Consider the following 18941-nt stretch of genomic DNA (forward strand, 5'->3'; position numbering starts at 1 on the left):
CAATTGATCGTGTTATTTGCAGCTTCGGGAATGGAGCCCAAGTTGTCCGAACGCAAGTCCGAAATGCTTTAGTTGTATCTGTGGGCAAAAAATTCTACGGAGATCCTATGCCTGGCGCCAGAAGTGGCCTTTTTTGGGTCAAAATGTGATTGCTCATTTAATATAGTAAAAGTTTTTCAATCGTGATGGGACCAAGTTTATTCATATCAGCGAATTTTTTGCGATTTTTGTGACAATTTTGGTGCGATTTGAATATGTAGTTTCGGCTGCCCAAAATACGCACACACACACACACACACACACACACACACACACACACACACACACACACACACACACACACACACACACACACACACACATACGGCTAGTGCTATAGTATATCAGAAGGCAAAGTAACAGATAACTGTACCTGCATATTACTTTCCCATTACAGACACTTTTTAAATACAGTTTACCATAATCAATAATAACAGCCTTCTCACCTTGGTTACCTGTTGGCTGCTCTCCAAGCTGCAGGTACACCACAGGAGACTGTGCAGAATGGAGAGTGGTCAACAGGCCATCAGGTGATCTAGACGTACTTGTACTTGTGCATTCAGTGGAACAGCCTCCCAACGATAATGAAAATTAAAACCATTTTTAGTTTCATTAATACCATTATCGTATATAATATATTAATAGTAATAGTAATACTAACAGATGACCAAGTAATAGTAATAGTAACAGATGACCACTAAGTAATTATAAATAGTAATATAACAGACAGCAACTGAAATTAATAGTAATAGAAACCCAGTAACAGACCCCATGTCTGGCCCATACTGAAAAAAAGAGAGCTTGGGCAATCTCAGGTGTGACAATACTGGAGGGGATGTTTCTGTGGCATATCGGTGCATCTTGGTAGCTCAGCTGAGACCGTTCTGAATAAAATAAATGATTCCCTGTCTCAGTCTTGAATCATTCTCAGGACTTTTCGGTCAGCAGTCCACTACACTCCTACTTGATTGCAAGTGCTAATAGTAAAAACAGTAATGAGCTGGAATGTTTAAAACGAAAGGGATATTATAGACTGTGAGAAAAATGGTTGATAAAAATATGGTTAAAAAACGTACACAGAGTAGATCTCAACAACAGTGGATGAAAACTATGGTCGAGATGACGTCTGTGATTATACTGATGAAAACGCCAACATTGGTGCACTGTTGATACCAATTTTTATATCGGAAAAAAAATATATTGTTTCTAATTATGCTCTCAGGGTCCAGTCTGTGAGAATTGGTCAGCAGAAATATATCCTCACTCTTGAAATGTTTAACATTCACTAAAACACACCTTTGATAACCCCATCCACACCTGTAATGCTATAAAGGGGAAATAAAGGCCGTAGTCTTAAACTGTGGGCAGGTGTTCACCTTGCCCTATTCGTATCCTTTGGTAGTCTAAACGCACGAAAGGGAGAGCGTTCCCTGGTGAACAGAAGAGAATTACCACAGGGTAGTGCTGGAATTGGCTGGGAGTCTCATATGACCCCTTCGCATGCCCCTTTGTCATATTATAGCAGCCTTATGCAAAGAAAACTACGTAGATTTTGAAGGACCCTTTGGTGTATGTGATGGGAATTTTGATTTAATGATCAAAACATGGCGTAAAGAAAAAATTAAGCATTTAAATATTTTTATCGTTTTAAAAGACTTCACCGCTTATCTGGAGATGGTTAATTTACAAGACAAAAACAAAGATGAGATACTGTATCCACTTCCATTTTATTTTTCAATATTTCTACCAAGCTGTTTATCAGATATGGTGCATGATACTTTTATATTTAGTTTGATTAGTACGTGAAATAATTCCTGCAGTAAAGAATGGCCGAGTACTACCTAAACAGACGACTGGTGCACAGCCTGTTAGTTTGAATTACGAAGTCTCATGTTTGCATTCGGTGAGCTTTGCAAGTCCTCGCTATTTTGTTTTGGTTTGGCAATATATGTACAGTACTTGGTGTATTTTGGTGAGATTTGAATGAATTTGGCTTTTATTTTCGGTGTTCATGATTAGTTTTCAAATTAACCCCTCCCTCGTGTCTTGGGGGGTGGTTTTCAGGGTTCTGGGTGGGAAGAATGGCAAAAACAAGCATTTGGGGCAGAAATGTAGTCAAAATCAGTATGACCAGCCAAGGGGTATTCGTAGGGTTATTGCTGACCACATGAACCCCTTGAAGCTATGTCTGATACCGAATTTTTCATACGGTACAGGTTCTCCAAAGCCGGTATGCATACTTTTTACAGATTATTTAAGAACAAATACCAGTCTTTAATAATAGAAGAGGTAAGAACTGCATACATTAATAGATTATATTGTGTGTGAATCTTAGAAACTGTCATGTGTATTGTTTTTATTTTTAAGAATTTGAATTTTAAAATTAATCAGTGTTACCAACTATTTGCCACACGTACCCACACGAAGGGGTGCGCTCTCCCGCTTTCAAGATTACCACTTATGTTGAAGGTGTGAGCTTCCACTTCCAGCGGGGTGCAAGAAGAGTAACCCCTGCCCTCAGTTTCAAGACTACAGGCGTAAGTCCCTTCGCCTTCCCCATAAATAAGTATAATTATTTGCAGGTGAGGCGGAGGGGCTAACCTTAGGGATCCCTCCCTCTGTAAACTCTGGTCTTGGTGTTGGTCTACTACTGTGCAGTTTCGCGTGCCTATGTACAGATTATGGCAGTGTTTTCCCTAAGGGCAATCTCTATTCCCCTCCACCTCCAGTGCGGGTGGCCATCGGGGGTCCCACCCTGCCTAAAACTTGGCTGGGGTGAACGTCTACCAACATGCAAAAGACTTTGGCCACGACCTCGGGGGGTCGTCCCCCACCCCATGTGGGGAGAGGCATTTAGGGTCTCACTCTGCCAATTTCGTGGCCCCACCGAAGATTAACCATTGTGCAAAAGATCATGTTCTTAGGGTAAAAAAAAAAAAAAAAAAAAAAAAAGGTATCATCCCCCTGAGGGCCATTCCCTAACATTGTCCCACCAGATCTAAAACATGGCCGGCGTAATCGTCTACCAATATGGAAAATTGAGTGTTTTTACGTTAAAAATTATGGCCCTGCATAATAGTTTTGCCAAGATCCCTGAGGGTCGCCCCTGCACAGCATGGGACAACCCTCCGTAATTCCACCCTTCTCAAAACATGGTCAGGGTGAACATTTATCAGTAGGCAAAACTTCACGTTGTTTGGTTAAAATCACGGCCATGCATTTCGACTTTGTTCGAAGCCACTGGGAGGCGCCCCTCCCCTCTTTGTGTGGGGAGGCCCTCGGCGGTTTTGCCATGCTTATAACCTGGAGCCAGTGATGCTCAGCCATTGTCCGATTTTTGTTCCTAGATTAAAAAAAAAAAAATGGATGTGACAGACAGTTTTAGATCGGACACCTGGGCGTCGCGGACGGCCCACGGTGGTCCCACCCTGCTTGAAACCTGGCCTGGGGGGATGTCTACCACTGTGCAAAATTTCGTTTTCCTAACATTCCTTCCATAAGACCTGGACCCCATTCCTCAAGAAACTGCAGTACCTCAGTGAGTAAGCGAGTGATTGAGTGAGGGAGTGACACATTTAAGGACAAGCAAAATATGTAGCAGCTCCTCTGGGTGCAGGACAAAACTGCGATGCAAATAAATATAGAATATGGTGTGGTGCTGGGGACCTCAGGCACACTGTTATGCCTGGTGCAGGTTGATGAATGCAACTGAGTCATCTTGCTGCTGGTGTTGCACGAGTGGGACAGGTGGATGGATGCCAATTAGTATTAATACTTTCTTGGGCACCTGGAGTGAGACTGGGTCAACGAATCCCAAAGTCTCGATAAATTCGGAGTCAGTGAGAATTTCCTACGGCTCTGCTATGCTTCTCTGTCTCTCTTTACCTCCTTGCTCCTTTTTCTCATCTCCATCTCCCTTCATACTCGATATGGGCGAAAATTATGACCACACTTAAAAGGCTGAAGAAGATACTGATAGGTCACGCTTTTCATGGTGCAGATAAAAGATGGGCAATCAATGTAACAAAATGGCAGCCCAAAGATGGAGTGAGAGGACGAGGCAGACAAACAGAAAAGAGAGAGAGAGAGAGAGAGAGAGAGAGAGAGATAATACTGGCGAACATGACGAGCACGGATGGAAAATGCTGACAACCAATAGTACACAGTGGAGGTCTTGGTCCTGCAGTGAAGTGCCGGATGATGATGATGATGATGATGATGATGATGATGATGATGATGATTATGATGATAATGATGATGATAAGGAGGAGTAGGAGGATGAGGATGTTGAAGATGATGATATAATGGACGTAGAGTACTACAATGGCATAAGATGACTACTAAGTACAAAGCAGTACAAAGCAAAGCAAACAGCAACAGCGCTGTTATTCCCATCGAGGTTCATTTCTTTAGGGTAAGCTTTGACTACGGTAACTGATCTATGTGTTATGGACAACAAAACAAAAAGACTTCCCACCACAAATATCCCTGTGTGAGAGGGAGAGAAAGAGGGAGAGAGATAGAGCAGTGTTTATCAAGTGCTGATGACAAGGGTCTTTGTGACGCTGGTAATGACAACTTGCAGGATGTAAAAAGTGCATCAGGTGAGAGACAAATCCTGTTACAATGGTGTTATCTGGAGGCTGAGTCCCGCCGCTGTCTCCACCCATCTTAATGTGAAGGTAATGTGAGGTGAAAAAGGGATGAACACTGCTGATAGACAAACTCTCATCCCTTTTCTGTCCAACTCTCTAATGCAAGAGTTAACCGTTACTCCCAGTCCTTCATTTATGCAACAGGTCAGCTCTGGAACCGTCTCCCTCTGTCTGTATTTCCTACTTCCTGTGATCTCCAGTCTTTCAAACGCAGTGTGTCTAGGCATCTCGAAATGAATGGATCTTGAGTTTGGCTCTCTTTTGTATTTTTTTTTCTTGGAAGGAACGTTTTGCGGGCTCAGCCTTTGGTTCCTTCTTCCTCGCATTATATATATATATATATATATATATATATATATATATATATATATATATATATATATATATAAAAGCCACCTAATAATACGGCATTAAGCTCTAATTATGGACTAACTCCTTTCACTTCTTCCATCACTCTGTCCCAACCATTCCAAAAAATCAAATGCTGCTCCCAGTTCCACCATATCACTCTATGGACTCTCGGTAGTCGTCATTCCATAAAATGGAGCCCAGTGGTCGAGTGGTTAGATCCCAGAGAGATGTCTTGTGAATTAACGATCATGTAATGCCATTTGTGGAAATGCAGGATGGTCATGTTCATGTACACTTAATAAACGTTCTAAATTCTGGTAACCTAACCTCGGCCCCCGTGGGATGAATAGGATAATATGGGCTAATAAACTACATATATGTTGTTACCGTGACCTGAACTGGCTTTGAGTTCCTGACCGTTACCTTCCGGAGTTGCAGCAGACCAAACCACATTAGGCACGAGACAGTGCCTATCTATTTAAGGGTAATTATCAAAGGAAAAGCTCTCATCAGGTGTCACCCTTGAGGAGGTGAACGCCCTTCACTACCAGTGAAAGGATAACCTCAGAGGGTGATGGAGCACTCTCTTTATATGGTCTGTATTGTAAGTGGCTACCTTAGTCACGTCCTCACTTTCTCTTGCTGGCCTCCTAGCTAAGTTTCTAGCTTTTCCAAACTTCACATCCCTCTCTCTCTCTCTCTCTCTCTCTCTCTCTCTCTTTGTATAGGTAGGTGTCAGCTCTCCTGTTCACCTAATACAAGCATTTCACCCCACCACCCAACCTTCCCTCTCCCTTTTTTTCTGTGCCGAGACTCGCGTTTTCGCGCCTCATCTCCCCTTCTCTTCTCACTGACCTTTCTCCATTTATAGATCGTCCATCATAACCTAGACATTTTCATCAACTAGCAGCTTACGAGTATTTCCCATAGCTCACTGGCGGAAAAAGACAGTATTATAGCTCTACATACTTTGCATAACACTTTATCGTGGCTGACACCATATTCTGCTGTTAATTTCTTGTTGGAGTTCAAGGTTTAAGAAGATAGTAATTTTAGGGAAAATTAGGGTGGCATAATAAATTCATGAGGTTGGCCCTGCCACTCTCTACACACCACACAGAACTGTTTGATGCAGTAACAGTAAGCTGGGCCGGGCATTAATAAGATATGGCTAGGGAGATATTAAGGGCAACTAACTGTACTGCCAAGAAGCTGTACATGACTATATCGCTTAGAGAGTTTTCCAAGTGGAGGGAGTATAGATTTTACCTACATTTTCATCATAAGGATTCCATCCTAAATTAAATGAAATCGTACGGGAGTGGCGCGAATAAGGAAGACACGTCATCAGTGTGAAGGGGTTGATTTTAGAGTCAGGACAACCTCTTTGTTGTATTCTTACTTCTTCTAGACAGTTCTATTAGCTTAAGAAGAGGTTTTTGCAGTGATGAGGGATTTATATATCCTTTATCTGATCACCATCATGTGTGATGATCTCATAAGATGAATAAAAATGTCAGGAGTTTACAGCATAGACAAAAAAAAAAAGATCAATCACTGGAATGAAGCTACAGATTCAGAGTAATTTAGAGTGAGTTCACCAATTTTGTGTTTGGTTATGTTTGTAAAGCATTGGCAATGCGTATGTCATTCCTGAAGCAGTTTGTTTTGTCTGTAATACCCACCTTATTATGGTGGTCAGTCTTCATGATTTATTTCTCGTTGTGTGTGTGTGTGTGTGTGTGTGTGTGTGTGTGTGTGTGTGTGTGTGTGTGTGTGTGTGTACTCCCTCATATCAGACCTAATCGTCCCCCTGTTCCTTTGTTGCTGCATCACACTTGGGACACATGGCTTCTATCACCACATACATCTGTGCACCCCATCATCTATACCAGTACTATACCATCTCTCCCTATACCAGCCTCAGGTAAATCACAATAATATCACACCACAGTACCAGGTCTCTTTATACCAACTCTATATTTGTTTTATCATCATCATCATCATCATCATCATCATCATCATCATCATCATCCGGACCTCCTTTCCCACCAAAGGGCAGGGTGAGGATTTGTTTTATAAAGGTAGAAAATATAAGCCCTATGCGGGATGACATGGATTTCGATGACTACCGTAATATCTGGTAGGAAAAAAAAAATGATATTTTATGATCTAACATCTGAGAAAAGAGAAAATATGGATCACCACGTTAAACATCGTGGATGATCAAAAAACCAAGAGATAGACCTCGGAACATCGTCGACCCATTATCATCAGTTTGGTGGTCGATCAGATAAAGTCGGTGATGGTGATGGTGGAGACAAGGCAAAGGTGCCATCACAATTAAGAGTTCACAGAGACAACAGTGAAGGGGAGGACGGGGGTGGGGATGGGTGGCAGGGTTGGTGGGTGGAAGAATCAGATTGCAGGAACTCACTTACGTGTGTTGTGTTACAAGGATGATGAGGGAGTAGAAGAGATGGAGTAAAAGGCTGTGTAAGGGCCATACAAGGGGGAAGAAGTGGGAGAAATAAATTAATGTCTATCGATTGCCCGAGAGCCATTTAGGCAGACAAGGAATATTTTGTCACCATCATCCCCTAGAAAACGACTGGCGGTACACGTTTTACGTCCACGTCTGAGTTCTACTGCTGGATTAACAAGACTTGGGGAGAAAAAAAGCAACAACATTATGATCTACACTAGAATCGAACTCATTTTTTTCTTTTCATATATATCATATATATATATATATATATATATATATATATATATATATATATATATATATATATATATATATATATATATATATATATATATATATATATATATATATATATATATATATATATATATATATATCATCAGCAGCAGCAGCCGTTGAGGTCCACTGCAGGACCGGCCTATCCCTACCGAAGCAGGGATGATACGCCAAAGTATCTCTACCCAGTGGCTTAGGCTGTCTGGTGGAGAGCTGTATGCAGGATGAGAAGTGCTTGTGCATGTGACTGTAGTGTTGTAGTGGCTTTGTATGTGTGTCTAGTCTATTGAACCAAGTGTAATCGGCCCACCTTAAGCCGATTGGGTGCAAGCATACTATAGTCGTGGCGCACGTCTAAAGGTTGTCATTATCGTACCTTGTCAAGGTACTATTCAAAAGTAGCGTCCGATTTCGTATCATATTATACACGTATCATATTATTATGCACGAATATATTATACAGGAATATTATTATGCACGAACACCGTATACACGAATCGCATGCACGAAATCAGACGCACTTTTGAATGGCAGTTTGCCAGGGCACGATAATAACAACGTTTGAGTCGCGTGCCGCGACTATGGTATGCGGCACTGGTTCCCAGGCACAGCACCCCTTATGTCCGCCAAATTAACCAGTGGCTTGGTAGAGCGACTTCCCAAAAGTTTTTACAAGTCCGGCGGAGAAGCTGAACCAGCGCTCACCAGGCAGCGTGCGAAACGCACACTCTACCACTGTACCACAGAGGCTCCATATATATATATATATATATATATATATATATATATATATATATATATATATATATATATATATATATATATATATATATATATATATATATATATATATATATATATATATATATATATATATATATATATATATATATATATATATATATATATATATATATAATTTTAACGCACAGTTGCTGCATGTTTGATCACGAGCGTGTTCTGCCTCAGTCCCCCCCTTCTACCGTTATAGTAGAGTAAGTCGTCCTTTCTGTTGTTCAGAGCGGGATTGTCAGCTCTTTGTCCCCATGGCTTCATTTCCGCGTCCTTCTTACAAGTTGTATCAAGCTCTGCTGGCCCCTATATATTGAGCTCAGTCTCTACATTAATTGCCACTTAGATCTGCTCCTCATTTTGTTCACATCTCTGTCCTCCCCTGTACAGTTATTATTATTGTGAGTGCTCAGAAAGTCTCCAACCATCTAGCAGCTGTGTGTAATTTGAGTATAACTGTTGTTGCATTGTTCTTGTACTGTGTAGCATAAGGTTGATTCTTAGGTGGCTTGGTGAACGCTTCCCAAAGTTTTTACAAGTCCGGCGGAGGCGAACCACAAGCTCACCAGCGTGCTAAACGCACACTCTAATTGTCAGCTATCATTATATATATATATATATATATATATATATATATATATATGATTTCATCATCCTTTGTGTAATTTGAACGCACAGTTGCTGCATGTTTGATCACGAGCGTGTTCTGCCTCAGTCCCCCCCTTCTACCGTTATAGTAGAGTAAGTCGTTCTCTCTGTTATTCAGAGCGGGATTGTCAGCTCTTTGTCCCCATGGCTTCATTTCCGCGTCCTTCTTACAATTTGTATCAAGCTCTGCTGGCCCCTATATATTGAGCTCAGTCTCTACATTAGTACCACTTAGATCTGCTCCTCATTTTGTTCACATCTCTGTCCTCCCCTGTACAGTTATTATTATTGTGAGTGCTCAGAAAGTCTCCAACCATCTAGCAGCTGTGTGTAATTTGAGTATAACTGTTGTTGCATTGTTTCTTGTACTGTGTAGTATAAGGTTGATTCTTAGGTCTAGTAAGGTTTTGTAATTCTAACCTTAAGTTCCTAATTGTCAGCTATCATTAATAGTAGTTTGTATCTGTAATTATTTATCTTGCATTAACTGAGCATTACCCAGTGTATTTTCATTTTATCAGGGGTGACTTAGATAAATTTACTCATGCTAATTTCGTGTTAATAGAGGCTATTGCAGTTAACCATATATTTAACCTGTTTTTTGCCATTACATTATCCTTATGAGTCCTGAATGTTTTGTTGTTAGTTTGAGCATTAAACTTTAACTTGTAATTTTACCTAACTCTTTGTTTTGAACCTGGAACTTTACAGGATAGTAGTGATTTTTAGTATTCTCACTTAAAGTGTACATTATCTTTCTCTGTTTCCGATATACTAACTTATGTAGTGACGGTTCTCCCTGTATAAGCGATAAGGAAATGGGAGGTCAGAACACAGAGCAGAAAAGGGAAGGGAAAAGGTGATGGGGTGCATGTGACATGAGGGGACAGATGAGAGCGAAGGTAATGGGGGAGGGGAGAGGCAAGAAGTAGGCCGAGTGGAGCAGACATAATTGGTGAGGGAAAGAGGTAAGTGGAGGGAAGGGGAGACGGTTGGTGCATGAGAAAAGAAGGAGTGGAGGGGGAAGGAAGGGATAATGAAGGTGGGAGTGGTGACGATGGTGCCAGGGTGATGATCGTGGTGGAAAGGTGATGATGAAGAGGGAGGGGATGATCAAGGGGGAGGGAGTGATGAAGGAGGAGAGGGTGATGAAGGGGGAGGGGGTGATGAAGGGGGAGGGGATGATGAAGGGGGAGGGGGTCATGAAGGGTGAGAGAGTGAAGAGGGAGGAAGTGATGAAGGAAGAGGGGTTGATAAAGTGGAGAGGATGATGAAGGGAAGGGAGTGATTAGTGGAAGGAGAGGGTGATGTAGGGGGAGGGAGTGATGAAGGGGGAGGAAGAGATAATGAAGGGGGGTGAGAGAATATAAATATTATTTCAGAGAAGCAACGTATGTGTTATACAAAAGGTATTGATTATTTCTTTTGGTATTTAATAATGAAGTAACAAATCAGAGCTAAGTTAAGAGATAATCTTTACAAGACAGATATTAAACAAGACTGATTTGTTATGATTAAAGATATAAAGAAGGTGCCTCCTAATTTACAATGAAGGGTATACATTTCGAATAACAAGTAAACATGCACTGTTGGCATTTTGTGATATGTGTTAGCAAATAGCAGATGACAGAGAGAGAGAGAGAGAGAGAGAGAGAGAGAGATGAATCAGCAGCAGCGTTATGAAGATCATTTCAGCATTTTAATTTCTCCCACGTTAGGCTACCACACCTCACTGAGAGAACAGTTCATCAAGGAAAATGACAGCCAGTCGACCATATATGACATTTATGAGATAGTGTATCGGTCTGAATCCTTCCACCCTCCTATATCTAAATGGAAAATGGTCTGCCTTGTCGTGTTCATGCGGCACACAGGCCACCTCTCACCGACCATTAAAAAGGCCCTCAAGGACGCGTTATGTTGGGTCAGTCATGCTGGGATGAGTCTGATGTAGTAAGCTGAGTCGTAGTTGTCAGCTGCAGGTTTGAGGATAAGTGTGTGTTAGATGGTGTTGCTGGGGTTGCTGGAGACGATGACGGTGGTACCGAGACAGCTGTATTGGTCGCCTTGCCAGCTCTTTCCTTGCACATATAGAATGTGTGAATATGATACCTCAGTTTATTAGACCATCTTTAGTCGTTCAAGCTCTCATGTTCAATAGTCCTAAGGGAAAAGACGAAGCCTATTTTTTTCAAGGTATTGCCCTCCCCCTTGTCCCATTTGGCAGCCAGCTTTACATTTTTGCACACACATTAAGCCTACGTTGAAGAAAAAAGACTATACAGATTCAGAATTCCAGACCCCTCCATCCCTCCCACCTCCAACCCATCCCCCACGATACATTTTTAATATTAATAACCATGTATCGTAACCAAAAAAAAAAATCGAAGTTATAGGCAATGCTCAATTTTTTCAAATTTACAGATCTCTCTTCTCCGCACACCTAACATAAAACATTCAATGCACGATAACAGTGAAAGTGCATTGTGCAAAATGTCGCCTAAGTGTGTATAAGCACTTCATCTAAGTCGACGAGAGTATGACTCAGTGTGCTTGTTATTTTTTCCAGTTTTAACTTAGCCAAAACTGACTTATCTCTATAGTGAATGGTCGAGCTGTGCCTCCATAAATTTACGCTAGAACATAATGCCAGCACTAGAAGGGGGAAGGCTGTGGATCAGTCGGTAGAAAGGTGGACTGCAGTCTTTTTCCGACCCAGGTTCAAATCTCCGCTGGGGCAGGGAACAGTTTATAGACTTGAATTTCATAAAAAGCAGGACTTTACTGATCTACCAAAAAGACCAGCCGACATATCGTAAAATACCCCGCTCATACCAATACACCAGTCCTGTATGAGACAGCCTTGTAGCATGTGTACTCGGTTATTATTGGATGGTGGGTGTTGAAAGCGCCGAAATGGTGACATGTAGAGGTACTGTATATGGTATGTAGGAGGACTACTGAGTCTTGAGAGCAGGCTGTGAAGTCTATGCCCAGAGCCGGACACATAAAAAGAAAAATGCCAGGGCAAAGGATGTAAAGCAGTAATGTATTATTACCTTGATCAACAACTGGGCCACGGGAAATAAACTACTTATAAGAACTGACCATTTGTGGCAAGTTAAGGTGCAGGAACTGTAGTGTCATGCTGATTCCCTCCGCCAGACACGGCAGCAAGCACACATGACCTGGGAAGTGGTTAGGCAGAGGCAGGTCAGCCGGGGTCACTCACTGGGGATGTTTACAAGACACAGGTGAGGACTTTCTATAGCCAAACCCACACATTTATCCAACACCAGGAATTTTTAAGAAGAGCTCGTAGCCTGGCAGTGACAAGAGAAGAATAACAGGCATGAACACACAAGCAATTATCGATACAAATTTTATACTAAGTGGCTGCAAAATAAAGTTACTTGTCTTGTTTTTGTTTTTCTTTATTATGAACAATGACGGATATTTACATGGATGTGATGTGAAAGACGGATATTAAAGCTGGTGTTTGCGTTTTCTAAAAAAAAAAATGTATACAGTATCTATTTTATGAAGATTCAGTTTCTGTATGTTTGTTGGTTTTTCTGTCCACTTGTGACCGTAACACAGCAAATACGGCGCATTGTAGTGCAATTTTTGTTAGAGCAAAGTACCACTAAAATGCACTAACTTGGAGAAAAAAAAAAAAAAAAGTCCAGTCATTTCGGGCCACCGTTCCCGAGTTATGACTCATTTCTGGCATTATACTCTGCGGCCTTTAGGCGGATCACTTTCTTCGTGGACATTGAAGTTACCGAAACACACACAAAACTACAGAACGTAGTGCAATTTTTGATAAAGGAAGGCACCGTTAAAATAATCATAGTCGAAGAATAAAACAATTTCCAGTCCAATCGGGCTGGTGGTTCCCAGTTATGACTCATTCCTGGCCTTTTGACATCGAGCAGGAACTCCGCCTTCGGCGGCCTCTAAGCAAGTATAAAGAAATGACGTAATTTTGTGCAGTGGAGGTGAAAAAGAAATACAAATATTACTTTTCTTAAAAGTAACACGCACGTATTGTAAAAGGAAACTGAACCTGGCTATGATGTTCAGTTCTATCCACCTATCTATCTTCAACATATGGGACATTTAGTATCATGGCCGATTACCGATGTTGTAAGCATGTGCTTAGAACCTTAGAGCTATAACCTAAACAATGTCATTTGATAATTATGATAATAAAGACGTAGATAACCTACACAGACCCAAGTGGCTTTTGTCATTTGCAGATATGTTACGTATCCACAACGCTACATGTATAGGTGATTGTGGTGTGACTTCCATAGTGGAATTATAAGCTTTCCCATCAACATACACACGCACCCGGACGCACAAACGCGCGCGCACACGCACACACACACACACACACACACACACACACACACACACACACACACACACACACACACACACACACACACACACACACACACACACACACACACACACACACACACACACACACACACACACACACATTTACACTGCTCATCACCACTTTCAGTTCGTGCATACCTAAAAAACAAACGGACCATCCATGTGCAGTTATAGCCATATAAACACGAACCAAGGAGCCACGGTACCTCAGCTTCCATTGCGTCATTTTCCTGTTCTGCGATGCTCTGAGTCTGGTTTCGAATCAATCCTTAGCGGGCTTTTATAACACCCGTATAAACAGTACTGACTGGTAGCAGATGGCTGGAAAGTGTCACTTCATAACAATGACATGTACAGCCACTAACACACACAGACAACCAATGTAAAACTTTATTTTTTACTTGCACTGCTCTAGCTAGGGAGGGAAGTCAGTCTTGGCTGCGGACGTTATATGGTCTGACATAGATACAAATGCACGAATCAACACTCTTGAATGAACCCATCACAACACTCCATTCTCCCCCCTACAACACTCACCCACGCTGACGAAGTCTCACTCTCACCTTTCAAGACGGGAAGGTAGCGGTGGCGGCAGCGGCGTCGGGGGCAGCCACCAACCACCACGAACCACCAGACACACAAACCGTAAGTCTTTAAAGCCAACCAACACGATATTGACGCCTTGACCATTACGAAGCCACAACCCATGACTCGACCCATGACCCTTCTTGACCCACCATGCTGGCACCGGGTCACGAAGGCTCATTAAAACTTATCACTAAGGACGAAACTCACCCACAAGTACGACGTCTCGTCTGCCTTAGTCTTCTCTGGAATCGTTAATGCAGCAGTGACGGATAAGCCTTCTGAAGGTTATGGACACGAAATTATTTGGGATGAATAACGAGCTGTTGGCACGAACTAGTAATACCCTCAGGCGTGGCATCTCGGAAGAATAGCAGTATAAGGATTTCCGTACTGATTGTCCGCTACATTTTTTTTAATATAATAGTAAACAAACTTTTGTCCCCGACTGTATTTGAGTGGGGTCAAAAGGTGAAGGATACGCCGGCGAACACTAAGAAGGTCACTGCCACACTTGGTGCCTCTGAAGCAACCACACGCTTGGTGGACGGACATAAGCTACATGTTTTGTCTGTGATTTGTGTTTTCTAGCTAGTTTGTCAATATGCCAATATCCCCCCCCCCCACACACACAGCCTTTGCTAGGTAAATTTAATGAAACTCTTGCAAACACTGTCAAATGTCTATGACCACCATCATTGTCAACAGAACCATTAAGAACACTACCATGAGGAGGTGGACTGAGGGTGTAGGAGGTGGAGTGAGCGCGAAGGGGAAGAAGTGAGTGTGGAATGGGAGGGCCGAGGATAGGGATGAGTGTGGGTGGAGTGAGGTGTGGGTGGGTTGAGGGTGAATGGACTACTGCGTGTGTTGTTACCAAGGGCAACCATCGAGCACTAATACTTCCAATTATAATTATTTATCACAACACATGCATGCATAACACGGAAACGCAGAGTACTTAAACAGGATGTATATTTGCTATTACGTAAGACATAACGAGCGACAAAGTCACACCTCAGGAATACTGAAGAAGAATGGGGAGAACCATGTATAGGTGAAGAATGCAGTATGTAGACATGATAGGACAGGGTGAATAATGCACTGGTGGGAAATATGCCAGAAGACTGGATGGGCTGCAAAGGTAACAGTGGAAACGAAAAGCTGTTTGCCTGTACCCCCGAAATTTGTGATCGAAGTAGCTGCATAGACTATCATGGAAAAAGCTTGCCGAGAGTTGTACGCAATATTAACGAATGCTTACAAAGAACGTATTGGACATAATAAAGAAAAAAATCTGGTGAGTAATAAATCGGGTATTTTCCGTAGTGGCAAGCGTTGTGTTGATAAAATATACAGTACGGCTGATATTGTACAAAACAATCTAAAAAAGACTGCAAGATATATCTAACTTTCATGGAGCTAGAAGAGGTTCACAGCAAGATGACCTGAGAATAATTACTAAAGGCAATAAGTACGTATGATGTGAGTGGAACAGTGCTGCGTGGTGTAAAGAACTGTTGATTGTGACGAAGTATGAGCATCAGTAGACTGATGTCCGAGGGAATGGCTTAATTAAAGTATCGGAGTGAGGGATAAAGTTCTATATATCCTTCGACATGCGTAATGAACGAGAGATGCGAAAGTAATAATGGCTCCAATAAGATAATTAATCGAAGGGCCTCCCTTATGAGAAAATGATGCTGTATTACAAACATAAACAAACTAATTTTCTAAATATCAAAAGGGATGTGACGCACAGTTAAGTAGAATAATCAACCAACCTTTGAATAAGACAACAAAACAGGGAATTAATAAAATTTGTACTTTCAATCGTTGACCAGGTGCTGCACAACGTACCTGAAATAATGAAAGCCAAATTACACTAGACTGCATCATTTTTAGTAAAACATGAATGTGAAATAAATGCAATAATTATACATAAATAAAGGCATAATAGATTAGCATACATCTTATATCGTGATTTCCAATTACACATAGCCAATGAGTAAATTTAGTAGCTTACGGGAATATCACATACTAGTGAGCATTAGACATATGTTGACAATCTCATAATACCGCAGCCTATCTAATCCCCAAAATGGATTAATTCATCCAAATAAATTATTCCTTACAAGCACTTACGGCTAAACAGTTCTTCTCCAGACAGTTATATTTTGATAATTTACAGAACGAAGAGATATGGCAGCTTTTGTGATGGCTTGGCAGAACCAGTATACAGAAGTAGGATACTCGATTGATGTGGCAGCTTCAGGGCTCTAATATCAGGTTTCGTTACTAAATTCTACGGGCATGAAGCGGGGGCTTGAAGCCCTAATATAGGGCTTCGCCTAAGTCAAAATCTAAGGGAGTGAAGCACCTTGTATCCGAAAACGTTAATGAGTGACATACGAACAGGGCTGCACCTACAGATGATCTGCATCTAAAACCCATCCCTCATCATAATCATTATTCGACCCAAACTCTCAACACTGTATAGTACATGTGGTTGGTACCCAGGAATTAGTTCAGGAAATTAGGTCAGTAGAAGCATGAGGAAAATATTCATTGTAGGAATGAGCGGATGACGATTTTGCACCATTACAAGTGCTTTTCCAGTCACTAACAAACTGTATTCCTCCTGCCTTCTAAAACACAACCTTGTTTTCGTCATCAGTTATCCTTAGGCATCGGCGTGTACACAAAATTCTGAACTATTTTGTAAAGATTCTCTTCATTAAAACACCACCAGCAATAACACAGTCTTTCATCCTCTATCATCAATTCCTATCTCTTATCATCAACCACACAAAGATTAAATTACAATGGATATAATCACACATCCTTGCCTTATTCCCAAGCTATTTTATGTCACTCAAACCTTCGTCCATCCTAACTCCCTAACATCGCAAAAGTTCTTTGATATAATCTGTAGCTTTCCTTTCACATAGTACATTTGTAACAGCTTCCATGATCCCCTTCATCTCGCCTTAGCATATTTTCCCCAAAATAACAGTTTCCAAACAATCACTGAACCACACACAAATCCGCCAGGTAGCTAGTGAGTTGCGGTGAAAATACAACTGCATGAGGGACATTCAGTGTAGCACAGATGTAGTACTGTACTGCTCCACACAGAAATAGCACTTACTTAAGTAAATGTACGTCGACAGTCAGTTTGCTGTGGCAGTTCATGAAGACCTGACAATAACTATACTCAAGCGAGGAATGAGTCAGGTGAGCAACTAAAAATTGTTTATATGGTTTATGCTTACTCTGTCACGATTTATGGGAGAAATGAAGTCTGAATAATAATGATAACAATTTAAGGTGAATGTGGTGTGGTAAAGTGCATTGACCCCAATGGCCTCCCCAGTAGTACACAACCCAGGCAGTGTGGCCGCCTCACCCTGTCCTGCGGTAAAAACTGACAATATGATATTTCCACATTTCTGACACTTTGCCTGGCCATATTAGTGGTGTAAACAGACATTATATTTTTATTACCGAGTGAAAGGCTAACACAATATACCTGAGGCATTTTATCGTCAAGCGGTTTCGTCATATTTCGTTCCTGGAATGGCAGTACTGTCAGCAGCTTTCCTGTGACTTTACACACCATTGTGTGACATTTTCATTATTATTAAAAAAAAAAAAGGAAAAACTTTTTTTCTTTTTCTTTGTTAACTGGGTAAGGGAAATGCAGGCTCATTATCTCTTACTCTTGACTTATTAAATTACAATGCATTATGCAGCTGCTTTCACTGTTAAATCAGGATAACTCTGGCTTTGTTATTACGAGCTAGCGAGCGATGCTTACTCTCAGGAAATGAGCGGCCCGGCCCGACGCGGCCCTGCCCGACCCAACCGTCACCCTAGGCAGAAGCTAATAACTATGTGAAGTAGAGTTGAAACTCTTTCTGCATGTGATAAATTAATTTATTAAATTCTGTTATCTACTAAAAATTCACCCATAAAGATACAAGACCTACTTGGAATCTAGAGTTTTCCAAGGGAATGTTCAGCTCTAATCGGTGAATGTCTCAACTACGAAATCAAGGTAAAAAGGTTTTCCGTCTTAACAGTGTGTTTTTTGGCATCAACTCACTTATATATCGGAGATTTTCGCCCATAATTTTATATCACAGGGAAACTGTGATAATATGGTGCTCGCTCGCTCTTCACGCACTGACAAAGCCCACGTTACTGGTTACTATCAGTCGGATCTGAAAAGTTTATTGCTGAACGACGTAGTGGTGTTTAAGCACTTATCTGTTAGATTATAGGTTATATATCGGGGCATAAAATCTAATAAACTCCTGCCTTTACAAATAAAGCTTAGTTAAGTCCTTCAGCCCGAGCATGTTATTTCGTTCTATCCTTGCTAATGTCAATTTTTTCTCAGCTTACAAGAAAGGTTACTTCTAGAACTATAGGTATTTAATACATCCTTCACTGTCCCCTTCAGTACTAGACCTTTCCCAGTTTTGAATAAAATCAATTGGGCATATCAAAATCATGTTAACAGTACATCACCAGATGCATGGGGTTAATGTTATCAATGACTTTCCAATAAACTGATATTGTGAAACAAAACATATTTTAAGTGCCTGAAGCCGTGACTGTCATAATTGAGAGTCATCAGCGTACTGGCTGATCTTACAAGCAAAAACGCTGATCACTGGTATATAACTAGA

The sequence above is a fragment of the Coenobita brevimanus genome, chromosome 114, assembly GCF_032717465.1.
Source record: "Coenobita brevimanus isolate Jiangsu-jjx chromosome 114, ASM3271746v2, whole genome shotgun sequence".
NCBI lineage: Eukaryota > Metazoa > Arthropoda > Malacostraca > Decapoda > Coenobitidae > Coenobita > Coenobita brevimanus.